This window comes from Cupressus sempervirens, chromosome 11 (genome assembly GCF_028749045.1).
Source record: "Cupressus sempervirens isolate cs-2001-9-10 chromosome 11, ASM2874904v1, whole genome shotgun sequence".
Taxonomy (NCBI): domain Eukaryota; kingdom Viridiplantae; phylum Streptophyta; class Pinopsida; order Cupressales; family Cupressaceae; genus Cupressus; species Cupressus sempervirens.
Genome location: NC_143128.1, coordinates 133,672,791 through 133,700,765, shown reverse-complemented (window position 1 = coordinate 133,700,765; position 27,975 = coordinate 133,672,791).

The following is a 27,975-nucleotide window of genomic DNA, read 5'->3' as shown; positions in this document are numbered from 1 at the left end:
ATTATTTATTCTAGAGTCTTTGTGATTGGTACTTATAGACTTTTAGATTATTATGGTATAGACCTAGCAGAGCCCATCAATAGCATCCATCTCAAAAGATTTTATGCCTAGAGCTTTTAGAAACACCTCATCACTAAAAATACCAAAAAAATCAAAAACACCAGAAAACATTGAAAAAAAAACTTGTACAAAATAAATGAGAAATGCCACCCTTAGTTTCATAAGGAGTGAGAGATAGCACATTTGGACTTCCCTAAACAACACAAGTCCTTCAATGTCGAAAGACAATCAAGATAGCACTCAAACAACTTCCTCAAAGATGAATTTTTCTCCTTTGTGGCTTACCTAGCATGGTTGAGTTAATTTCACACATACCCAATTGAGGAACACTTGTGAGCTATAGTTTACTGGTTTCTTGGCATCAGACATAGTTCACAGTAGCTGAGGCAATTAGTATAACAACAACAAAGGAAAGAACAATAAATCAAGAGAAATATGGAGTTAGGTTATGCATTGAGATACCATAGACATGAATTATAGGAAAATCAATGCACATCTCAGCTATCTGCCATGACCAATGATCCCCAATGTTCATTTTTTCCCTCATTCGAATCTATTTGACATCACAAATTTCTTTTTTTCCTCCCGCATCTCAAATATAGCCATCCACGCCCACTTTTCACCTTTTTGATGCACTGTTGGTCTCCTTGATTCTATAGGTGCCTCCACATGGTCATGATTTCCCCCATATTTCAAAAAATCTCACTCACGTCCTCATTCCACTCCCGTAATTCAAAAATTGTCAAAAATTTTCAAAAATTTATCAAAAACATTCAAAATTTGTCAAAAAAAATCAAAAATTATCAATAATTGCCAAAAACATTCAACAAGAGGTAATATTTTCCAAACATAGCTGAAAAATGCAAAAAATTATCATCCTAAAATTGTAGTCCAACGTGGCTCACTTCAACTCAAACAAACTATGCACAAATTATTGATTTATTTTTCAAACTGATGATCCATTGATTTCATGTCAAAGTGGTGTCCATCTATTATTGCTACTCCTTTAGGACAGGTTTGTGTACCTTGACCAATTTTAAATAGAATCAATGGTGAGGCACACTATATTGAAAATATTCAAATATTTTATGACATGTTTTATGGCTTCATCACCTTTGGAAAAACAATAAGAGTGCCTCAATGGTATTAAGAAGTAGTGTAGTTATGTCTTGAAATATCTCGTTGGATTTTTGAAAATTTGACACAATGCAAATAGCGCAAGAGGTTCTGGCAAAGTCCCCTCTTCTTTCCTCTTGTCAAGAACAACAATTCCCAAAAAATTATTAGTCTTATTTATGTTGCAGTGACCATGATTGATCTACACCCCTTCAAAAAATATATCAATGCTATCCCAAAAGCCCAGATATTTATCAGACTCTTTCATCATCCCCTAACAAGGGGGCCATAGAATAAGCAAGCATAAGTTTGAGAGACTATCACGACCTCTTCGCCTTTTTTCTTCAGGCCCCTCAAACACCTTTTTTAGGCCCCTCAAGCACCTTTTTTAAGGTCCAAACCCCCTTTTTAGGTCCCTAAAGTGCCTTTTTTTAGGCCCAAATGCCTTTTCTAAGACCCACAAATGCCTTTTTAGGCCCCTCAAACACCATTTTTAGGTCCCTCAAGCACCTTTTAAGGCCCAAAATGTGTTTCTTAAGGACCCCAAATGCCTTTTTAAGGAAAAGCACCTTTTTCAAGGCCCTATCTTGCCTTTTTCAAGGCTCCAGTGTCCCTTTTTGGGCCCTCAAGCGCCTTTTTGGGCCCAAGCACTTTTTTCAACATCTTGTTTTACCTTTTTCAAGGACCTAATGTCCCTTTCTGTGCCCTCAAGTGCCTTTTCAAGCCCAAGCACCTTTTTCAGGGCCCTGTTTCAGCTTTCCCAAGGCTTGAGTGTCCTTGTTGGGCCCTCAAGCACCTTTTTCAATGCCCTACTTTTCCTTTTTCAAGGCTCGAGTATCCTTTTCGGGCCCTCAAATGCCTTTTCAAGCCAAAATGCCTTTCTCAAGACCCCATAACACCTTTTTAGGCCCCCAAAAGGCCTGAACAACTTTTCATAGGCCTTGTGAGCATCTATCTCGACACAGACCTAGAAAGAAAACCTAACTTGGGTATTAAGCTTCTCTATAAGGCTATCAATATATACAAAATGTGCCTCATGATTTGTGGTTTTGTATTTCCTACTTTTTCCACCTCTAATGCCATGACTCTCCACTAGTTACAAAAATTTGTACTCATCTTTCATTGAGAGCCCACATAGACATTTAGTTTCCCTAATACAACTAAAGGTCTTTCTTCCTCCACAAATCATATTGTTCCCACTTTTACAGAGATTGACACCTTTCCAAATATTTGTCAAAAACCCAAAAACATTCAAATATCTATCAAAAATACCAAAAACATTTGAATATTTATCTAAAATCTCAAAAACATCCACATATTCCTCAAAATTCTAAAAACATCCAAATACATTCTGAAAAGACCAAGAATAAACATGGCAATGTTTATTCGATACATTAACATCAACACTAGTTGTTCATTTTCTTGCCACAAAAATAAACACAAATTTTATTCTATTATGAAAACAGTGACAACATTACATTTAAATAATGTCTGGCAGATTATTTATTGTAGCCTCCCTGGGGGGAGGTAGCAAGAAAGGGTGTCCAATCAATGGTGCTTCTTCCAACCCAACTTTAGACGAAGAAGCTTCTGGCGTTAATCCTCTTCATGCCCACACCACATTCATAGGAATCATAAATCTACCTTCATGTAATTATGCATTTAATAGCTATGTGAATTCGCTATCCACAAACTATGTCTCCCATCAGTTCTCATTCAGGAATGCTTGACAATAACATCTCATATAATAAGTGGGTTCTTGGTGTACCTTCACCATTCATTTCATTTCCACGAATAAGTTCTCCACCAGCTTGTTTACCCCTAGTGCAGTGATTGCTAGTTGGGCCACATCCTACTCCTATTGCATTTGATTAGCCATCATTCACCAATGCTTCATGTCCAATTTTGCCTTGCCAAACCACTACTGCAACTGTCTCACCTTCACCTCATTCAATGCCAACTGCTGCTATAGCTTCAATGATAGCGAGTTTGATTTTGTAATCAGCTCCCTGAATGACTCATACTATGACTATAGTAGCACCAACTCATTTTGCATGTTCTCTAAACCTAGTTGCACTATCTTTAGATATTCTTGCAACCTTTGAGCTCACAAGCACTCTGCCTGCATCCCCACATCATTTCCCTCCACTCATGATTTCTCCACATGCAATTCTACTTCTAGTGATGGCACCCATGCCCACTTTGTATTCACCATTGCTTAAAGTTGTCTTACCCCTATTTATGCTCCATCTTGTTGCAACTTCTCCATTAATACCAATAAAAATATGACTTCTTGTTTTGCATTTTCTGCTCAAACTCTCTCTGTGGCCAACATTCTTCATAATTCTTCCACCCACCATCTCTAGTCACGCTCTTCTACATTTACACCACTTGCTTCTCCTTCTACCAACCCTTGACCTACAATCCTGAGACTAATCAACTATCGTGCTCCACTCATCACCTCACCCACACTAACATCTTCCACCTCCCTCGGAGCCTTTCCTATTGAATTTTCAAGATATTTTATCTCTTCTGCCTCCTTTTCCACTCTTGACATACTCTTTTTCCTCTCAAGAGGACTATTCTCTACCTGCATCATCAGCTCATAATCTAATATCACTTGCAATAGATGTTGTGTTGTAGTCCTTGATAACATCATTAATGCTAACAAGGGTATTTCTCCCCCCTTGACCCTTGCATCTTCAAGTTGTTTTGACCCCCATCTCACATGAATTGATTCACCCAGCTCCTAAACTAATGCTTGAAGTTTAGACTGATACACCAATTCCTTAGAGTTTCATTGAATGTATTTTGCTCTTCACCCTTGCCTAATCCACCTTCCCTATCCAACATCACCTTCCTACTATGACTGATCTTGTGAGCCTAACATGTTTTCACTTGTATGCTTCCTTAAACTTCCTAATAAATCCAATGTCCACATTCTACTCTTCACCTTGCTTTGTTCCATCCCCATGATATCCACATTTTTATAGTTGTTTCTCACCCTAGATTCATTCTTTACTATTCTTACCATGCATCACCTCTTTGCATCCTGTCACACTAGTACCAAGTACATTTGACCCTTACCTCTAACACTTTGACACCCCAATCATTGACACACATCGCTAGACAAAATTTCCTACTAAATCTTTGTTGACACATCTCATGCTTTGTTATCTAACCTGTACAATAGTTTCTTCTAGGAATAATTGAATAAACTTGACACTATTACACACAACTATCAACACACCTAGTCTGCAAATAATGGGTTTTTCTACTGTTATACACTTCTAGTACCTTGATGATGTGCTTGATTAGAGGTACTAGGATGAAGTCATGATATTTTATTTTCCCTTGGTTTTTCATTGTTTCACTCCAATGATCCTCTGATTTCATGCATTATTGGTGTCTACTTGTAAGTTCCTCCTCTTGTTTGGAAAGCCATGTGTACCTCAACCAATTTTGTATGATATCTTAGGTGAGGTCTTTCATCTAACATGTGACTGTTTGCATGCCTATTTTCATTTTTCTATGGCTATAAATTTTTTTTTTGCAATAGTTGTCATATTTTTTTCATGTACATCATTCATTTTTGCTGGTACTTCTTGGCATGACATAGTATTCCTATCACCTTAGCTAGCTAGTGGTGGTTGTACTCGGGCACTTTTATTAATGCTCTATGATGATGATAGTTAATTTGCATCTCTTTACTAAACAAGTGATAGATAGTTTCATTCATTTAGTTTGCATTTTCCTCTTGGTCCCCTTGAAAACAAACGATTGACACATAAATTAGGATAAAACACACACAAGTCTCATCAACAATGATAAAAAAAAAGGCTAAACAAAACTGAGTAGGGTTATCTAACAAGTCATAAACGAACATACTCATACATGGTTTAACACTCTACTATTGTTGACATGGTATCATCACCACACTACCACCTTGCATCACACTTCATCCTCACATATCACTTATTCCACCTATTGCATTATGTGGCTTTTGAATCTCAAACAATTATGGTCACTAATTCATTACACCATTTATCACATTTTATACATTCACTTCTTCAACTATTCTTACTAGGGTCTCAAGATTCATTTTATACATTCATTTCCTTCCATTTTTCACTTCATTCGCCTCATTGTATAGCATAATGTTCGTCTCATTTTCATATCTCCTTTAAAAAATTTCATTACATCCAATTTTCTCACATTTCATTCCATTATATTTCATCACATTTCATTTTCATTACTATTTCTTTCCATTTTATCTTTTTCATTCCATTTTATCCCACCCCCATTACATTTCATTCCATTTTATTATACTACATACCACTACCTTTCACCACATTTTTATTGCCTTGTTATTTCATGTCATATTTCATCCCACAAATTTCATCACAATTTCATTTCGCTACATTTCCGTTCACTTACAAATTTCATTACATTCGATCTTATCACATTTCATTTCATTTTCATTTTCATTTTGTTACATTTTCGTGCAGTTACAAATTTCATTTTATTTCATTACATTAAATCTTATTAGATTTCATTTCTATCTAAACATTTCCGTTCACTTACAAATTTCATTTTAGTTCATTACATTACATCTTGTCACATTCCTATTTAATTTAATTTCATTTCCATCCATTATATTTTCATTCATTTACAATTTTCATTTTGTTTACACATTCATCTCATTTTATCACATTTTCCCTTTCATTTTCCTTTCATTTTTCCATGTCACATCCCATCTTATTCATCACATTTCTTTCATTACATTTTCATTTATCACAATTCATTTCCTCACATCACATTACATCAAATCTCATTTCATTGCATGCCACAATTCATTGCATTACATTACATCATGTTACATTAAATTCCATTTTACTACATCACATTACATTTCATATTATTACCTCGTGTTTCATTTCATTACATCATATTGCAAGTTACATTTCATTTCATTTATTACATTCATTATATCAAATCTCATTTCATTACATCACATCCCAAATTTCACTTCATATTATTACCTCACAATTTCTTTCATTTCATCTCATTTATTAGATTCCATTACATCTAATTTCATTACATTACATAATATGACATTACTAAAAAATTCATTTCATTACTTACATCACCTTCCATTACATCAAATCTCATTACAATTTTCATTTTCTATCATTACATCACATTTTGTTACATCAAATCTCATTACAATTTTCATTTTCTATCATTACATCACATTGCATTTCATCACATTTCTTTCATTTCCTTTGCACCTATTTCATTACATTACATTTTTATTCATTACATTTCCTTTTACTCATACATGCCATTTAATTCCTTCATTCATTATCCACATATCATACTACATTAATCATTCACACATATATCAATATCTACTACTACCATATCCATCACATACATACATGAGTCCATGATATAACAAGTGCACATGTTTGAACATCAATAAGCTTAGATATATCATAAAGAAAAAGATCAAACAATATATCAAAATAATAAAATCAACATGAATATAAGATGGACTACATCAACAAGGAACATCCAAATAATCACATGACATGACTATCAAAAGATCCCCAAGTACATCAGTATGAATATCAAATGGATACCAATACAAATTGATAAGCAATGCCATAAAAAATGATATACACTTATCCATGCATAGGTGGTTGACCCAAAGTTCCCTGCTTGCTAGGGACACTCGTATCCTCTTGAGGAGCTTGCTTAGTCACCTCTATCATCACTGTGCTATGTATGGCTATGGCCCTCTGACTGGTTGAAGCCCCATGTGTCCTAGGTGGTGGCGGCGGCCTTGGTGTCATCAATGTTATAAAATCTTGTAGTGTACTCATCAACCCACCCATCCGAGCCTCCATGGTACTCATCTGAGCCTCTAAATCAGTGGATCCTCTGGGCCCCTCTAGTGGTGGCTACACATCTGGTGGCACCTATTGCTGCCCTTGCAACTGTAAATCCTATTGATCTCTAATCAAAACTTGTACTCATGGCCTCTATTGTTTGATAAATTGTACATCATCATGTAACCTAGCCCTCACCTACTCTTTCTAGCCATGCAAAACACCACTGTCTCGCTAACTAGATCCCACACCAATACCCATCCCTCCTCTTACCCTCACACCTCTATGGCCCGAAATCCCTCCAACCCTCCCTACACCCACATATCCTAGCCTCTACATTGGACCTCATGCAACACCCCTCTATGGTAGTACCACTACTACTTGACCTCGCCCTTCACCTCTTTCCCATGCTCTAACCACACCTCTAGATCTCCCTCTGGTCTGTTGCCTCCCTCTACCTTGCCCCACTCAACTACGCATCAATTCTAGGAATAGGCTCTGTCGAATCCATGTATCTTGGGAATGGATGCTTATGAAACCATTGCGGATAGTCTCCCTCCATCCTTGAATTTGCCTCTCCATCTCTCAATGCCCATAGCTGTGAAGTATCTATCATCTAAAGAAAAGCCTCAAGGCATGCCTCATACTCCAACATTGGCCCCCATACTACTCTCTCTGCCTGAACCCAAGCATAATGTGTTGACCCCTATGGCCTACCTTGTCGCCACCCAAACTATCTCATAACCTACCTAAAATTAAATCTCTCTATCACTGCAAGCACCTAGCTATGAAAATATCTTGAGCCAAAGAAATACACCATCTCATCATCGTCCTTGGCCCATGGCTTTATAAAACTATACGGTCTCCATATGACCTCATCAATGTCATTCAAAATATGTCACCAATACTCTCTTTCCTTGATGGGGCTGCATGATCACACTAGATTAAGTATATATATAAGGCATCTCCTAAGGATGTTGTTGCACATGTATCAAAGAGTAATGGGTAGGCGCTCCCACGTCCATAAATGTAACAATATCACCCTTGTTGATAGTGATGAGGCTCTAGAATATACAACTTAATGCAAGTCATGATATAAGTGGGACAATATGCAATTGCCCCATGGAAATCTCTATGGCTAATCAATCATGTCCTGTACCAAATGACCTCATCCAACTAGACATCCTTGCCCCTTTCTATCTGGTAACAAAAAACCTCCTATCAATCTCACCAACACTACTAGTAATGGCTCATACTATAACATTTGGAACCATGATACACTGTCATCCCTAATGCTATCATCTCAAAAAAAATCTTTTAATGTAGTGTCATCTGTAGCCTGATCATAGTACACCAAATCTCCTGCTATTAGGATCCACAATAACTGATATACATCCTCCAGTTTCATAGTCATCTCACCCATAGGAAAATGAAAGGTGTTGTGGTATGAGTGCCATTTCTTGGCCACAGCTGTCAATAGCCCTCTGTTCACTCAGAACTGGGGCATCTGTAGTAATTGAACCCACATATTTCTATCACCTAGAGATCCATGACCGAAAATCTTCCTATAGCCTCTAAAGTCCACGGATACAATCTTTGTACCATGAGCTTTTGCCCACGTACCTATTTTTCATTAAAAAAAAAAAAACAACATTGGTTTTCATCCCAAGTGATCATCATACATTAGTCTACTATCTATATCTCACTAATTAGCTATTGGTTCTATCTTGGACCTGTTACTTATCCTTCTCTATCCTGAGGTAGACCCTTTTTTTTTCCTACTCTATATCCTAAGCTGGGGCATCATTATTTACCTATCTATCGTTAGACTGATCTTGAGACATCACTTCATGACTACTTGATTGTTGTTTTTTACTCGTTATGATGAATCCTTGGCTGATAGACCTAAAATCTAGCCTTTCCCATTATCTTACACTCAATTCAGGCTTTACAATTTGTTTTTACTCTTCTAGTCCCCATTAGCACAATTTTAACACGCATATGTTGTTCAACATTCATTTGCGTTATTTCCTAGAATGTATGCACTACCTAATTAATTGGATACTTTAAAACAAACATGCATTATAAACACACTCAAAAGTGCTATTTCATATATTGAAGGTGCTATAAGATGTATAAGTACTATCAAAATAATCATTTGTGCTACTTCATAGTACATAAGTGCTATTAGACATAAAAGCATTAACACATCATTCATATGCACTACAAGATCAATCAAATGCACCAAAACATCCATGTGCACTATTAAAAACCCTATATGCACTACTATTTTACTATATGTGTTAATTGTCCTCCAAAACTAGGTTTTGTGTGTGCTAATTCATCACTCAAACATGCTAAACTATTGAGAAAATGCACTAAAAAAATTCAAATCCACTAAAAGAACAAGTAAATGAACTAAATTATCTAAACTACCAAATTTACTCCAAAAAATTGCATGAAATTCAAAAAACTCAAATGCACATGCAAAAATCTTTAAAATGGAGGATCTTAATGACTTACTGAGGCACCGTAGTCTACTAGGTGCTCATACCTATGACCCCTTTTGAATCTGTGCTCTCATAAAGGGACCACCATCCTCGCTACCTCAAAGCTCCAAATTGCCAAATGTCCAAAGAGAGTGTGAAAATGATAAGAGTAAAAGGCCATTTGACCTATTTAACCATCCTTAGGGGCATTTATATCACTTTTTCACTCTATTTACCCAACGTTGAAACCTTTTTGCTTAGTTTCACGAATTGAATATTGTATTAAACCACCTTGATCATCTTTATCTGTCAATTATCAATCATTTTAGAAATCAAATTGGAACCTCCTTAACTTTTGCACATTCTTTTTTTTCCAATTTCATTTCTAAGGCGGTAGTATATCCATATCAAACTAGGGCATCTAAACTAGGGCATCAAATTTTTTTGAAAAATTAAAAATGTTCTACCCCAACCAAAAACATCAAATCAAACAAAAACCAGTGTATCCAAGTAAAAACATTGCAACATCAATCAAGAGATTAAGTCAATGACAATCAATACATCAAATCATCAACAATCAGACATCAAAACATCAACAATAAGACATGATGACAACTAAAAAATGTCAAGATATCATCAAACAAGAATTCAACCATCAGAATTTGACCTAAAATTAGAAAATCAAAATAATATTTGAACTAATATGCTTCGCATATTATCTCAAATAGGAGCATATCTAGACACCCAAAAATTGGCAAAGACCTAAATTATGCAATTTTTATCAATTAATGCAAATTAAGGAGGAAATCAAAAGAGCACAATAGAATTTCAAATAAAAAATCACATCAAATCATTAATCATCTATCAAATCAACAAGACCTAAATCAACTTTTAAAAGAGGCAAAAAACAATTTAAAATCATAAAATGAAATTCAATAAGGGAGGAAGGAAAAGACAAAGTGTTGAAAACAAATAGAACATTTATTAAATCAATAAAGTTAGTTATCCTCACAAAAGTAAAAATCCCCCTTTTACATTTAAAAGAATTGGAAAAATCTTCATTTATTCTCAAAACCAAGTTTGTTGGACTCTTCCTTCTGGTTTGTTATGAGACATTTTCAATTTCACCTCCATCCACCAGTCAAAGGTAAAAATCATAATTCTTACCCCATCCCCTTCCAAAATCATATAAACAGGAGGGAAATCCAAGAGTTAAAGGACCCAAGTTTAAGGCATCTGCACTATAGGCACATTCTGATGTTATCATCTTAGCATTGTCATTATAGAAAGTTTATGTCATTTTGATAGCATTTTAGCTTTGTTTTCATGTTATTTAGTATCATTTTAGCACATGTTTAGCTCATTGCATGCCCATTTTGACAACATTCTAAGAGTTGCTACTCGCATATAATATGCATTATTGTCACAGATCTTGCATGCATTCTTGTAGATATGCATTTTAAGAATACTCCCATTCTAGAATTTTCACTGAGATGCTACTCTAAGAGCTTTCTTAGGGGTTGTAGTTAGGGAAACATGGGATGTTCATATAGTTTATATTTTGACAATTATTTCTTGGGTTTAGTCTAGTGCATTGTCATTTTATCTGCACTCTGCATTAAAGTCTCATGGATACAGGAATATACTATGTACATTCATAAAATAACTATTTACCATGCAATGTTCCAAGTTGTAAGGCCTTCCCGGTTACAACCAAATATAATAAAAAATTATAGAAATAGCTCTACAAGATCCCTCAAGATCCAAATCAATTCTTAGCTAGTCTAGATTCACACTCTTGTAGAAACCTTGAAGGAAGATCTCAACTTGTGCTTCCAAGCCCACCACACAATCTCCCTATTTCCCAAGCCTCAACTACTAGCTCTTCAAAGTTTCCTCCTCTGCTATATCCTCTTCTCCAAGCTAGATGATTATGCCTTAATACATCATAAGACCCCCTACTTATACCCAACTAAACCACAAGTCGTCCAATTAAGCTACAAATTAAATAAACTCTTACATTAAATACATGTTGAGCTAGAAGTCAGCCTGTAATAGATATTAAATACCAAATGCATTAAAAGGCTTACAACACTTATTAAATACATCAAGAACAATTAGCCAAGACCAAAATAGGACCACACAAACTCCAATGATCACTCTACATCATGATCTCAATCAAAATACATTAAATACTCCAACTTGATCGATAAAATCTGCAAGACCTCCATCCTGCAAGCCATACTATCAAGCGTCAGAAAAACCACAAGCATCATCAACTTCCCAAAGCCATTGCCAAGAAACATAGTACATGTGTTGAGAAATAGTACATGATGAGCTCCTTCAATGATGGAGTCCTTCTAGTGACTGAGACCCCTTCAATGACTGAGCTCCCTTCACTGACTGGGCCCCCTTCACTGATCAAGCACCTCAACCAATACTACACCGAATAATGATTCAGCAACACTCCTTTGGTGAACTAGTCAACAGTTCCAAGCCAAAATATCTCCAACATGTAAGGTTTCCAACTACCCTAGGATTCTCCTGCATCAATTCATCAAGATTATATCCAAGCCTCCCAATAATTCAGTTTTTAACAATTCTTAGCTGAAATTAACAATGAGGACATTGTCTACATGAAAGTTCCTTGCTACTACTATAAATATTGCAACTATGATTATATTAGAGTGAAATCTATTAGAGCAGTTGATATATTGAATACCAAGGCATCAAAGCACTAATCTCCAAATGTCCTTGTTTCTCACAAGCACAAATTGCCTAATTCTATCCAACTTAAATTGGGGCATCAAAAGCCATGATTTGGGATATAGTTTGAAGCTTTATAGGAGTATCCATAGCTTTGAGATGAAAAACTAAACTAACTTTATCCTATTAATAGGAAATAAAATTTAGTATAAATGTCAATGCTTCCTGAGATGGAATGTGCATGTAAGACTTATTTATGGGAAGGAGAGAATTTTGCATGATAAGGAAACAATGGGAAATAAACATTAGAGAAAGTATAAATGGTAAATCAAACCAAGCATGAACCCATGATAACAAAAGAAAGGTGGTAAAATTAGGATTTTATTAGCGATTATAGATATTAATAGTTAAGGTGGGTATGGGTGAGGATAGATAATGGTTTTACAAATGTTGCCTACTTCGTCATTTTCTAATTTGTCCAACATGCTACTTTTCTCCCTATAAATATGTTTGATAGTTATTTTTTAAAGTTTATTAGCTAACTCCAAAGCTTTGGCAAGAAAAATAATCAATTCTTAATTAGGAATTGATTGACTTCTAAGGGCATTAGTTACTATGGTTGAATTTCCCTCTATTGCTACTTGATGAAGGTTCAATTTTGAGCAAATCCAAAGACCCTCTATAAGGGCTCTTAAATCAGGTTCATTGTTTGTAGATTTGCCTATTGACTTTGAGCATTTTGCAAGAAGTTCACCAAGATGATTTCTAATACAACAACCAATACCAGATCTCCCAAGGTTTCCTCTAGAGGCACCATCAATGTTTAATTTGACTCAATTCTTAGCAAGAGGGGACCAAACATGCTATGCACTTTTCTCCTTACTTCCCTTACCTCCCTTACCATAAAATGGAGGAAGTTTTCAATCATTTTTCAAATATTAATTAATAAATCATTTAATTTTAGAACTTAAGAATAAAATTTATAAAATTTTAACATTTGAATAAGTTATTAATGAAAATATTGATTTAAAAAATTAGTTATATAAAAGAATACACAAATATATTGAAGGTTAGATTATAAAAAAAGAGGATTCTTTTGACTAGAGATTGTCGTTAGAGCATTAGAAGTGTATGTAGTTAATAATTTTAATCAAGATTTGGACCAAGAAATGAGTAGAGATTCATTCATGACTCTCATAGTTCATTTTTTGTATTTTTGTATTTTTGCTAGCTATGTATGAAGATGTCGTTTGATTATTTTAATAAAAAGTGTTAAAGTAAGGTGTTAATTACAATTAAGAACATGTCCTTTCAACCCCAAAAAATTATTTTCATAAAAGAAAAGTTCTATGATTATAAACATTTATTTCAAAAGAAAAGAATTGCAATCACCTTCAAACCACAATAGGCAATCCATTCTTGAAGAAAGGGCAAAAAGAAAGACTAGAACTAGCATTTGGAAATGGATAAGGAGACAATAACACTCTGTTAAAACTAGAAAAGATGATATTAACATAATCTCCTTGAAAACACCAGCGAAAAATAAGAGAGGCAACATTCCACCATGCATAGTATATATCCTAGTGTTATTATTTTTCAAAACACACTAAATTGTTGCAACCTCAGACATAGAATCCATGGTTTCACATAGCTGAAACCTTCTTCCATGTAGGCCTGGAGGAAATATCCTCCCACCATGCATTCACATGTTTCCTGTTTGTAATTAGATATCCCTTGTTAGTAGCACTCACTATATAATGAATAAATGGAAGATGTGTCAGATCAACAAGGCTATAAAAGTCCTCTGCTAGGTACTTTCTCTTTGACAGCCTCTCTTCATAAACATCTAACACTTTACACACCTCCTTAGAACTTCTCTCAATCAGTGCTAAGTCCCAAGTACTTGCTCTTTGATAGCCTCTCTTCATAGACATCCAACACTTTACCCACCTCCTCAGCACTTCTCTGAATCAGTGTCAAGTCCTGACACTGACCAAGCTTTTGGACAATCAACACTTGAACACCTAGTGAATAAGCAGCTAAACTAAAGTATTGCCCTTCCACTTCTAGCCACTGCTCCACCATTGCTCTCTCCTCCAGGATTTTTCCTAGCAGAGAGGTTGTAAGGACTGCCCCTGCAAAACCAATGCCATATCATTAGTCTCCATAAAATGCAAAAAAATTCAACGAGAGTCAAGTCCTTTGAATCTTGACTAGTCAACATTAGTTGATTAACTATCATTAACTTTAACTAAAATGATACATATTCATATATACTCAAGTTTAAAAGAAACTATAAATTCATTACCAGATTACCATTACCAAATACTGGATACCAAATAGTCTAACCATGACGACCAAGTTGAATTGAGCTCCAAAACCTGTCTAAGAACACAAGGGCAAGAATATTGTAGGAGTGCTTTACCATCCTACCATGAAGCTGTTAAACTTCCCCAAAATCTTTTATGAAATGAAAGATACCTAGCCCGACAACGAGGAAGACTAACCTAGTAAAATCGAGAGAAGTAATGGAGTTGTGCAATACATTGTTTACAACATTTTCATAAAATCTCCATTAAATTTCCACAAGGTAACATAATGCACTCGTGCATCAAGAAAGAAATGAACACATTCTTAATATGCACTATCTACACATAGGCATTTCCATAAGTTTTTTCAATAAAATATGCATTTTGTAAGAGTTATCATAATACAACATTCATAAAATGTGAAATATTTAAGTTGCATGACAATTTCTAGGTATTATCCCACCATAATCTCAAGCTTCTCATTAAATTCTCAGACAATAATAAGAAAGATTCATATCACTCTTTCCTAGTTTATCAGATGGAAGCATACTTTCAATTTCCTAATCACTAGGAACTTTCATCCATTTTGATCAATATTATTCCAAGTAAAAATGTATGCAACATTTAAGCATTAACCAAAAATTTAGTCATAGACAATTACTGTTCATCAACTTAAACTTAATACAATAGGATACAATATGCCCAAAATTAAGTTATTAGATAAATGCGTCTTTATCCTGATGGCACCTCACTAATTTGGTATAGTATCTATCTAAACATTCACAAATAAACAAGTAAAGTATTGGTTGAAGAGTACACAATAGTAGGTTAACCACTCAAGAAAAACAAATTTGGAAGAATGATTATTACATTTCAAAACAAAATCGAATTCAGTCCAATCAAGCAGTCAAGAACATCACATGTCCAATAATGTTTAGATTTTTATGATCAATCATAGTAAATTTGTCTTGACTCTGTTAATGAGTAAGGAGCAATTTTTAAATAAACAACAGCTTGACACTCAAAGCCACTAGGGAAATGGTGAAATAAATCTCCTATGTTTGCAGTTAAAGGGAGTCAATGATTTGAATGAAATCTAAGTTTCAAGTATTTCTCATCAAGATCTAAGTAATTATGGTAAATGTAATTTATTGACTAATACATGGAATAAAACTATTGCTAAATGTCACCTATAGAAATTGCTCACCAATAGAACCATCTTTATCTGGCACAACTGAGACTACAACTGCTCAATGGTCCAGTTCTTACATTGTGACAGGTTTTCACACAAAAGTGTGTTTCAATATCACAACACATCATCCATCGTAGAGTGATACCTCTAATTCCTACTAATACAAATAAGGAAGTCTAAGATATCGCCCTTTCATATCTACTCACACTTTATGTAATATGATATTCCAAAATATTGAATGTTACTTTTTAGTTCAAAAGATCTAGGATTCTGCTGAATGTGCATGTCTAATGGTAATAGAATGTGTTCTTTAAAAAAAAATTTGAAGCATGAGAATGAACCCCTTGTAAGGGCATTATAAAAAATAATAATAATAATGAATATGCTATCCGCATATAAGGTTTTAAGAGATAGTTGTATAACAAAGGATGGTGGAATATGTATGCACACCTACTATGGTGACTCAACCATGTTGGTTCATTGGAATTTCCAAGGAGTATAGAATCGTCCACTTCAATAGAATTAACACAATGTGTAGCATCATCTGGTTATGGATTTCTAAGTTTAGAATGTTAATTTTGAAACCTGAGTCTCTATTTTGTTCCCCCATTCTGTTGGTTGTTAAAGTTACTGGATGACACTCCTAGATGTTTACACAATTTCAATCTAACCCAAGAATCGACAACCATAGTTGCTAATTTCTTAGCATATGAAGTAAATGTTATAAACAATATACATTTTCTTATTAACGTATGTCCAAGGACTCACCTTAGTCGAATGTCCTAGTCTATGGAATGGTAGTTTATTAGAAATAAAAAGAAGCCAACAGTGAAAGTGAAAGAGACTGTTTCAATTCAAACAAGATGAATACATTTAAAACATAGTTAAGATTCAGCATGATTTCATTTAGACGTTGTGCTAGTTTCCAATCATATTCTAGGGGGTGCATCCAACACTAAGAATACTATTTTTAAACCATATATCCCAGGGCTTAGTATATAATTAGACTAACATTAACAGTAACAGGCTCCATCATAGGTTTTTCTCAATAGATCTTAATCCTATCGAGCAGCTATATCTGTTGCACAGAAATGGAAAACTAGTAATTCAAATGAGATATATCAATAGTTATCACATTCCTTTTTCAAAATGCAAAAATTTAGTGAACTATCAAGGCAAGAGGAACCTAGTTGTTTACACCACTCCCAAGGTTTGTTTGTTGCCCTTCTCAATTTCCTAGCCGCCTTATAGCTTGGTGTCACCTTCTCCAGTCTCCTCCTTCTTTCGTGAATAATATCCCCTGCTTATACTCGTCTCTCCATTAAAATTTTATTATGGTATTTTACAAATTGTTGGAATGGTTAATATGCGCTATCCTTCTCAACACTGTCCAAAAATGAGTGGCTGGTTCAATGTGCTGCCTCAATCTATGTAGAAAAACTACCAGATTTGCAACCTCTCAGAAGAAATCGGGCAAAGATTTTAGCATGTAATTATGCTCAATAAGAAACCAAAGATTTGAAAACATGCAGAGGAGTTTAAAGAAAATATCTTAGCCCCTAACAGCGGAGATGGCCTACTCTCTTTCATATCTCACTGAAGATCTCCCCAAAACAAAATAAGCAAATCATGTGTAAATCACAAATGAATCTGTTACTGATTACCAGCCCCCCCTTGCATTACACAAAATAGCAAACTTTATTGATCTTCCCCCTCAAAAACTTTCTAATTGTTTCTTTCTGCTTATAATTGTTTCTTAAAACCTCCTATCATTACTTATAACAATTCATTATGATATGTTGTTCCCTTCTAATTAAGGAAAAATATTTTATTACTTTAATCTAAACAATAATTAAATACCGAATTATTCAGTGTCTCATTAAGTGGCTTATGACAGAGGTCCCCTGCCCTTCATATTTCTCAGAGAAATACCTTATGATGGCCCTTGATTCTACATATATCATACATTATAAAAAAATCAATGTACCATATATAGTTTGAATGGATAAATGTAAAATGATAATTCTGGACTATTTGAATTAAAAATAAGTGGACAAGAAGATCTAATAGTTGAACAGGTTAGATTTTATGTTTTTTAACATTTTATATAACAAATTTCCAATCACTTTCATTTTTTTACAAGAGATTGTTTTACAAGTACCCTACTTAGAGCTAATGATTAAGACCACTTTTAAGTTACAACTATCATTACTATATTATTAACAATATTAAATCAATGATCACTATCACAACTATGAAAACACACTCACCTAGTAAATTGTCTTCCCAACATTTTATCTCATATAAATTGAATAAAACAGACATAGATCTCACATCTCATATGAAAATTGACAATCTATATCAGTAAAGTCAGATTTATATATATACAATCAGCATATCACATGATATATATAAATCAACATAGCACTAAGTATATCACATGAAAATTTAGAAATGGGACAATCAGGAATTCACGTGACATGTTAAAATCTACATAGTTGAAATCAGGTCAAGATATACACGGACTAGGATTAAATATCACACACAAGGTTTGATTTCTAAGCTAAAAGTGTTAAATAGTCAAAGTTGACTTGTTTTTTCAAGCTTTATTTCTTCCTTAGTGTGTGATGTTTAAGGCTGGCCCACTAAGTATATCATATGTAAAACTGGAGAATCCAAATGAGACCAGAGTTATTCTGATGGAATAATAAAATAACATGTGAAATAATAATAAATGTTTTATCCAGAAAAAGCTATTTATTTAACATTAGTAATAGAACGATGGAATAATAATTAAATTCTTTGGAATCGGGATTACCCATCTATGCTTTAACATTATAAACAATTAAAATCATTACCAAACATGGTGATATCTCCATCCTGGAACTTTTTCAAAGGGCTGCATCATACAAATTTTAAGTTAGCAATCAACAAAAGACAAGGTAAAAATACGAGTGATATCAAAAGGCACAAGAACCCATTTTGTTCTTCTTCTTTAATGCAAACTAAAACTATCTTTTTCTTCTTTTTCTATGCTGCTATGATTTGAGAGTTGTAAAGGTATTAATAGAAGAGGGGAGCTAACAAGAGAATTTTGCCGGCTAATTCAGCTTTGGTTGATACGGATATGAACAAGAAAATGAATTTCTTTCTATGGTCCGGCAAATTCCGCAAGAATAAAATAATGAAACTATCGGTTTCTACGAAGTTTGTACACTGGTTTGATCGAAGGGGTGATTTGGGCTAGGTGTTTATATATTTTCATAATTGATTTTTTTAATATATTTGTAATTGGTCAAAGTTGAATTAAAGTAATATGTAAAAGTCAATACCCTTCAAATTTAAAACATTTTTTAAGCTATCTGGATTTTAAATTAACTGACATCACTCCCATATAAATGCAGTCTGGTATTTAATTTTTCGTAAATTCTTACTGTAGGAAGTATGGATTTATAGCTGGGAATGAAGAGAGAGTCAAATGTAACATAATGTCGTAGTAAAATTGTACTAGTTAACTTCCCAATTAAAAATGATTAGAAACATAGCGAAAGTTATGTTTTTCTAAATTTTCAACAAAATAAGATGTCTTATAGAATTAACTACATTCCTGTACGTGTGCTAATTAAAATTCAGAATAACTAGTTTCCATCATAACTAAATCTTTAAAAATATTAGTTTGTCCATAATAGGAAGTTTAAAATGCAATATCATTCCAGCTATTGCGAGTGTGGTTGTCATTGCACCAAAAAATTGATTTATTAATGTCTGATATAGCTACTAGACTTATAAAATCCATAGAAGGTTGTGGGTTAGCATATTGTAATTCTGAATTTTGTAACTCCGCATTTGTGGCGATAATAAGAAGCTCATAATTTTTTCTCAATTGTTGTTGTTTCTTTGTTTTTGCTATGTGTTTATGGTATTAAGGGGAGCACCCTTCATCAAAAAGTTAATTGCAAGAGGCCAGCACCATAAAATTGTACGTTTTGTTTGTTAGTTTTGTTACCTTTGGATAGTTGTTCGTCCATTTGCTATTATTTAGCAAGTAATTGTTTTGGTAACTAATTGGTTAGATTATAAACAAATATTTGTTAATTAATTGACCACTTTTGAAAACAACTAGAAACCAACTTGGTTAGGGTTGTTAAGTTGTTTTAATCTCAACCGTCGATTGTAAATCAATCTCGGTTGTTGGTTTACCAACAGTAGTATAAAAGGAGGTCAGGGGGACATTTGGAGAATATGAAGTTTGGAGAAACATTTGCAGTGCTAGCAAATGAGTTTGTAAGTTTGCAGTGTTAGCAAACAATCTTGCAGTTTTAGCAAGGGCACAGTGTTAGCATGGGAATAGCAATGAGGAATATCAGTGGGATAAGTTAGGAGGTTGTCAGAATTCTGCCAATAAGAGGCAAGAAATTTTGTATCTCTTGATTTGTTAAAGTTTAATATAATTTCTCATCTGTAGAATTGGTTTTCCCTTAGGGGTTTTTCCAAAGACAATTTGTCTGAAAATATTGTGTTCATTGTGTTGCACATTTCTTTCCATATTTTATAAATGAAGTTGCAGTTGTGTTATTTTTTTATATTAGCTGGAAATTTATTTTCAGCAGTTTAATAATCGTTTATGATAGGAGATTAATAATCAGTGATTGCAATAGTTAAATTTTTCACATGGTATCAGAGCATTGTTAACAGTGGAAGAGTTTTGCCCTAGAAAAAAAATTTTGATCTCTTTAGATTTATTATTGCTTTAAACCCTTGAGATGGCTTTAGCTGGTTTGAGAGATCAGGATAGATTGGATGATGCCTCAAATTTTGGTGTCTAGAAGGCCAAAATTTCTTTATTGTTCAAAGAGAATGGTATCAAGGATTATGCTACTAGCGTTGTACCTGTACCAATAGATGCAACACAGCTTGCAGCATATAGGAAGGATGGTGCCAAAGCGAGGAGGATTATCCTTGATGGTGTTAAGGATCATATTGTTCCACATATCGTAGAGCTAGATACGGTGAAGAAGATGTGGGACAGCATTTCGAATCTATACGAGAATGCTACCACCAAAAGGAAGTTGATTCTCAGAGAGAAGCTAAAGAATACCCAAATGAATCTAGGAGAAGATGTCACAAGTTACCTCACTAGGCTCAGAGTTGTCAAGGATGAGTTAGCAGCTATTGGAGATAGCCCTAGCAATGATGAGCTCGTGAGAATAGCCCTAAATGGGTTTACTAAGAAATGGAGTGTCTTTGTTCAAGTTGTCAATGGACGAGATACTTTACCGAGTTGGGATCGACTATGGACTAATTTCACTCAAGAGGAGTTTAGACTAAGCCCTGTCAATGGGACCAACAAGAGTCAGAAAAATGAGGTGGAACAAGAGAACGTTGCCCTAGCGGGTAAAGGGAAAGAAAAGAAGGGATCTAGCAAAGGATCAAATTCACAAAATGAAAAGAAGAAGAAGGACCTTTCTAAGGTCAAGTGCTTTGGATGTAACGAATTTGGCCACTATGTCAGTGATTGCCTAGAGAGGAAGAAGGGTAAGAAGCAAGTGACAGCTTCAGCAAGTGCAGAAGAACTGTCTAGTAGAATGGAAGATGAGTTTGTACTCATAGCTTGTATGATTAGGTCAACCTCACAATGTGTTTGGTATATAGATAGTGGGGTATCATTTCATATGACAGGAGTTAGAGAGTACTTCTCCAGTTACAAGGAGGAGGACACCAACATGTAGATTTCTATGGAAAACTTGTCCAAACTCAACCCTGTTGGGAAAGGGACTATTCAATTTCAAAGGGAGAATGGAAAGATAATTCCACTTCATGATGTGTTATATGTACCAGGCTTAGGTATGAATTTGATTTCTGTATCTGTTCTTCAAGATAGGGGGTATAATGTAATCTTTAGAGAGACAAATGTGTTGATTAAGCACAAGGATTCAAAATCACCCATAACTATTGGATTTAGGAGTGGTCGCCTTTATAGATTGCAGTTTGATACTCCTAACGCACTCATGAGCAACAGTAATCCTAGAGATCTAGGAGAGCTATGGCATAGGAGGATGGACCATATTCATCATGGAGCACTTAGATTGCTTCATGAGATGGTGACAAGTGTTCCACAGGTGAGCACAGAGCATGACGATGTATGTAAGGGATGTGTGTTGGGAAAGTTTGTGAGAACATCTTTTCCAAGGAGTGACACCAGATCCAAGGGTGTTCTTGATCTAGTACATTTAGATGTTTTTGGATCGATGTCGACAAAATCTCTCAGAGGATATGAGTACTATGTTACTTTTATTGATGATTTCTCTAGAAAGACCTCGATATACTTCTTGAAGACTAAGGATGAGGTTTTTAGTCAATTTCAAGAGTTCAAGGCTCTTGTGGAGAATTCGACAAGAAAGAAGATAAAGGTTCTTTGGTCAAACAATGGAGGCGAGTACAAAAGAAATGTCTTCCAAGAGTTCTGTACTAGTGAAGGAATCAAGAGAGAATTGACTGTTTCTTACAATCCACAATAGAATGGAGTTTCTGAGAGGAAGAATCATTCTATATGGATATAGCAAGAGCTATGCTACATGACCAGGACATGCCCCGTTACTTATGGGTAGAGGCATGTAATACAATAGTCTACATCCAGAATAGAGTTCCACACAAGCTGCTAGGGAAGATGACACTAGAGGAGGCTTTCACAGGGAAGAAGCTAGATGTTAGTCACTTTAAGATATTCAGAAGTTTGGCATATTGTAATATCCCTGGAGATACACATACATAGTTAGATTAGACTACGGAGAGGGGTACTTTTTTGGGTACAGTGAGACCTCAAAGGCATATAAGATTTTCATTCTGGGGACTAAAAGAATAATTGTCAGACATAATGTCAAGTTCGTGGAGGACAAGGCATTTAGGTGATCGAGAGATTTGCCAGTAGATGATCAGAGTGAGCAGCCAACAGAAGCTCCAAGACCAAGTCAAGGGCAACAAAGCTCAAGTACAGTTACCAGTATGAGTGTAGACTTAGTTAGTGAAGATTCACAGAGTATGGAGCAACAGGTGCAATAGGAAATGCATCTAGAAGACTTAGAGGTTGACATTTCATCCTCTACAATTGGCAGCGAGAACCATGAGGTTCGAGATACACAAAGGGATACTCATGAGTTTGTGGGAGCTCCTAGGAAGAGTACTAGATAGTGAAGACAACTAGCCAAGTTCAATGACTATGAGGCATTAGTTAGTCAGTTGCTAGATAGTGAGCCTTCTAGCTATCAAGAAGTTGCAGAGCATCAGGTATGGCGAGATTCTATGGTTGAGGAATATTCTTCAATAATGCAGAATGATGTGTGGGAGGTAGTACCTAGACCAACAGATAGGGTTGTAGTTGGTTCACGCTGGATCTATAAGATAAAACATGATGTAGATGGTAGCATCAAGAAATACAAGGCAAGGTTTGTGGCAAAGGGGTTCTCTCAGAAGGAGGGAATAGACTATGAGGAGACATTTGCTCCAGTTGCCAGGTATACTTCTATACAAGCTATAATCTCACTTGCAACCCAAATGGGATGGCCAATCCATCAAATGGATATCAAGACAACATTCCTTAATGGTGAGTTGAAGGAGGAGGTATACATAGAACAACCAAAAGGCTTTGTAGCACACAGCAAAGAGACCCATGTGTGCAAATTGAAGAATGCATTGTACAGACTCAAGTAGGCTCCTAGAGCATGGTATGAGCGCATTGATACATACTTGCAGAAAATGGGCTTTGTGAAGAGTGAAGCAGATGCTAACCTCTACTACTTGGTGGTTGAGGGTGAGATTCTCATTCTTGTTCTTTATGTGGATGACCTATTTCTTACAGGTTCACTAGGGCTCATAGTGGATTGCAAGAGGAACTTTGCAAAAGAGTTCGAGATGAAGGATTTAGGACTTATGAACTACTTTTTAGGCATGGAAGTGTGGCAGACAGATGGGGAGATTTTCCTTGGTCAAGGGAAATATTGCATTGAAATCTTGAAGAAATTCGGGTTGGAGGATTGGAAAGCCATGTCTACACCCATGATTACGAATTGGAGGAAGGTAGATACATCTAAGGAGAAGGATGTAGATCCCACTTTATATAGATAGTTGATTGGTTTGCTTATGTATTTGGTCAACACTAGGCTAGATATAGCATTTGTAGTTAACTCTCTTAGTCAGTTCATGGTTGAACCAAAGATTTGCATTGTATATCAGCTAAGCATGTGCTACATTACTTGCATGGTACAGTCGAGTATGGGATCAGATATGTTTGAGGTGAAGGTATCAAGTTGATAGGCTATACTAACGCATATTGGGTAGGAAGTACAACAAACAAAAGGAGCACTTCAAGGTGTTGTTTCAGCTTGGGATCAGGAGTTGTTTCTTGGTTCAGGAAGAAGCAAAAGCCTATGGCTCTGTGTTTAGCAGAAGTAGAATACATAGCAGCTAGCATAGTGACATGTGAAGCTACATGGCTTCGAAATTTATTAGTAGCTTTTTTTGGTTAGAAGGTTGAGACTACTGTGATATATTGTGATAATCAGAGTTGCATCAAGTTGTCTAAGAATCTAGTGTTTCATGATAGGTCTAAACATATAGATATCAGATATCACCTCATCAGAGATTGTGTACAAAGGGCATTTTTTCAGCTACAGTACATACCTACAGAGGAGCAAGTAGCAGACATTCCGACTAAGGCATTGGGGAAGGCAAAATTTATCTTCTTTAGAGATAAGTTAGGTGTCCTGCAAAACAGCTTCCTTGCTAAGAGGGAGTGTTAGTTTTTTTAGCTTTGGACAACTGTTCATCCATTTGCTATTATTTAGCAAGTAATTGTTTTGCTAACTAATTGGTTAGATTAGAAACAAATATTTGTTAATTAATTGACCACTTTTGGAAACAACTAGAAACCGACTTGGTTAGGGATGTTAAGTTGTTTTAATCTCAACCATCGATTGTAAATCAATCTTGGCCATTGGTTTACCAACATGAGTAGTATAAAAGTTGGTCAAGGTGGCATTTGGAGAATATGAAGTTTGGAGAAACATTTACAGTTCTAGCAAAATGAGTTTGTAAGTTTGCAGTGTTAGCAAACAGTCTTGCAGTGTTAGCGTGGGAATAGCAGTGGAGAATATCAGCGGGATAAGTTAGGAGGTTCTCGAAATTCTTCCAGTAAGAGGCAAGAAATTTTGTATCTCTTGATTTGTTGAAGTTTAATATAATTTCTCATCTGTAGAATTGGTTTTCCCTTACGGGTTTTTCCAAGGACAATTTGTCCAAAAATATTGTGTTCATTGTGTTGTGCATTTCTTTCCATATTTTATAAGTGAAGTTGCAATTGTGATATTTTTTGATATTAGCTAAGAATTTATTTTTCAGTACTTTAATAATCGTTTATGATAGGTGATTAATAATCAGTGATTGCAATAGTTAAATTTTTCACATTGTTAGACTCTAAAACCATACTAGAGAGATTCCTTCCATGATAAAGACTGGGTGAACCCACAATAATGGGTTCCACTTTAGTGGGATGAACAAAAATGAAAAAAATAGCAAAATGAGAAATTGAATTAACCATATGTTCGCGCGAACACACTTATTGTGTTCACGCGAACTTTTTTTTTAATCATGTTTGCGCAAACATATGTGATAAATATGTTCACACAAACATGATTTGCATGTTCATGTGAACATGGTAAACGTGTTCGCGCGAACACCATGTTCGCACGACCATGAAAAATCACAAAAATTTTAACCTTTTTTCATTTTTTTTTCTTGCTCTTTTGACTGCCATAATTGTAGGAGAATGATCTCTTACTATAAAATAAAAAATTTCAAAATGTGCTGCTTGGAGCGAGCTCTCCAATGTCTATAATTTTAATACATAATTTAATCATTAAGACTTTCAAATATGAGTTTAACTCATTATAGGTTCATTACCGATTGAACATCAACTGACTTTGACACCTCGAGAAAATTAGTAAATTAGGTTAAATTTTTTTTGAAAAATATGGAGGAACTGGCTTATTGAGATACCTTTCTATTAAAAGAAAATGGTTTATGATAAATTGACTTCAAATTATCTGTGTCATATAGAACATATGTCTGAATTACGGTTCATGTCACTTCAAAACTTCATAAACTATAAAATATTCATCCAAAATAAATCAAACCAAATGCATCCTCAGGATATTGATGTTACAAATCTAATGTTGAAAGAATTACTTCATTATCATTTCTAGAAAAAAAGTTATGTGTGTCAAATAGACTGTCACTTTTTAAAATATTGAATTTTATTATGTACCACTTTTCGGAGGAGATAAAAAAAATTGACATAAATAGATCTTTTTTAGATTAAAAAGTATAATTACAAAGTAGGAACAAAGTACTCAAAATCACTAGTTTATGTCATCTTGAAATTATTTATAGTTTTGGAGATATAGTCACTTGAACATGATGTTTGTTGCAAAAATATTGATTTCAGTGTCAAAATTGGTCAAAAAGTGGAACCCATTATTGTGGGATCACCCGACCTCAAACATGTTGTGAATCCTTCCAAATAGATTGTAAATTAGTTGAAGTCTTTTATAGAAAAGAGAACTGCCATAGAAAACTTTAGCACTTCATTAAAACTCATGTGATTTATTAGTGCACAAAGACAAGAGAGATATTGTGATGAAACAATATTTTATAAGATTTTGTTGTAGTCATAATTCTAATTATCTACTAAGAAGAGAAATAAGTACCTTAAGTCTTAGATCACCCTAGCACATTTTACTATTAAAAGGTTTTGTAGAGAGAATGGAAAAAGCGTAGAATTTTGATGGAAGAAAAATTCAAGTGTCCCCACACATCTAAAATTATGTGTTTGCAATCATGGTAAAATTAGGTAGAAGGAATACATAATTCGATTGAAAAGATAAAATAAATGGTCTCTTATTTCATACAAGGTGCATATTCAATTTATGTGGATTTAAATCATGATTTATCTATAGGTGACTTAGAATATGTTATATTTTAAATTTCTTCAAACATGATTCCTAGTGTCAAGACCTTTTTGTCAAGTGCTATCAAATAATGGACATAGGAATTTTATAGCAACAAATGATATAGTTCATAATGAATGAAGAAAATTCATTCTCCCATGATAGTAGTAATAGAAAAACTTCAATCCAGTATGAAATATGTAGTAGAATTTATAATGAATTTATGACCATTAGATGATGGTAGCTGAATTTACCTACAAGCTCATGTCCCCATTAACTAAATGACCAAGAAGTTAGAGGAAAGAGCTCTAGAGTTGGTGCATGTGTACGATTCCCCTCTAGCTGACATTTTTTTATGATTGTAACATGGGGAAATGTTTGTTGGAAATATGGTCAATCAGATGTCTAGAGTGTTGTCATCTATGGCAACATGTATTCAGTATCTCATTTATGTATTAAGACTTAGAAAATTGTCTATGTGTTAGATAGTTCACAACCGTATAGAGATAGATGTTGTTGGTCTAAATTTTATAATAAGTTTCATCTTGCCTAGATAAAAAAAATTTAGATTGTGATCCCTTAATGGTGACTACGTTTCCAACTAAGTTTGTGTTATTTTCTAGCTAGTCCCTTTTTCCTTTTAAATTTTCCTTGGCACGAAAATTATTTTTTAAAAAAATGGTAGGAGGGGGTTAAGCAAATGATCTTTATTCACCTTTGTTGAAATCGTTGTTTTAATCCTTGTGAAAATGTTATACCTCACCGTCAGATTTCCTTTAGATCTACGGTTGTTGTTGATTTTCTATAGAAAGATACTCGAGGTATAAGTATAGAAAATTAGCGACGTGATGACACGTGTCTGTGACAATCAGGAACAATAAGTCTGGCGTCCAAATAACTTCGACAAGTTGTTAAGTCGCTATCAGAATATACAAGCGAGTTACTGGTAGCGACATAGTGAGGACCCAATCATCACCAAAGGCAGCACTCTTCTGTGACCATAAATGATTTGGAAAGTCCCAAAAAAATTTGTGCAGGCTGTGCTACTTTTCTCGGCGTCTGTTTTCCAGTGGGTCGTTGCATCGCTAGCCGGGTATTTTTGTGTTTTGTCAGTAGCGACATAACGACTGACCCTAAAGTCAAAAATGTGACAACCTAAGATAGAGGATGATTAAAATATATATATGTATGCTAGCGCATTGCGCCAGC